We start from the raw sequence: 444 nt of genomic DNA on the forward strand, positions 1-444 counted from the left end.
TGCCGTGCCCGCCCCGGGAAGCAGCCGGCTCCGTCCCCACCGGAGGCTGGCGAGCGGCAGCGGTGGGTGGGTGGGTGGGTGGTGGGATGGGAAAAGGGGTGGCGAGGAGGGAGGGGGCGGCCGTGCGGAGGGGGAGGCTGGCAGAAATGCTAATTCCTCCCTTCGCTCTCTCCTCGGCAGCCCAGTGCCCGTACGGCCCCGCTCCGGCTCGCAGCTCAGCCCGGAGAGGTGCGGGGGGGTACGGGTGGGGTCCCCCACCTCCTCACCGCGCCCCTCACCGTCGCGTCCGGGCTGGCGAAAGCTCCTCCGTACCACAGGGACGGGGCTCGGGAGGACGATGCGGAGGACCGGTAACGGCAAAGAGAAGGGCTGCGTGTTGCTTAACGGCACTTAGGAGCGGGTAAGGTGCGGGGTCCCCCCCCGGTGCGGCGAGGAGACCGGGGG

This window comes from Haliaeetus leucocephalus, unplaced genomic scaffold (assembly GCF_000737465.1).
Source record: "Haliaeetus leucocephalus isolate CR32 unplaced genomic scaffold, Haliaeetus_leucocephalus-4.0 Scaffold339, whole genome shotgun sequence".
NCBI classification, from domain to species: Eukaryota; Metazoa; Chordata; class Aves; order Accipitriformes; family Accipitridae; genus Haliaeetus; species Haliaeetus leucocephalus.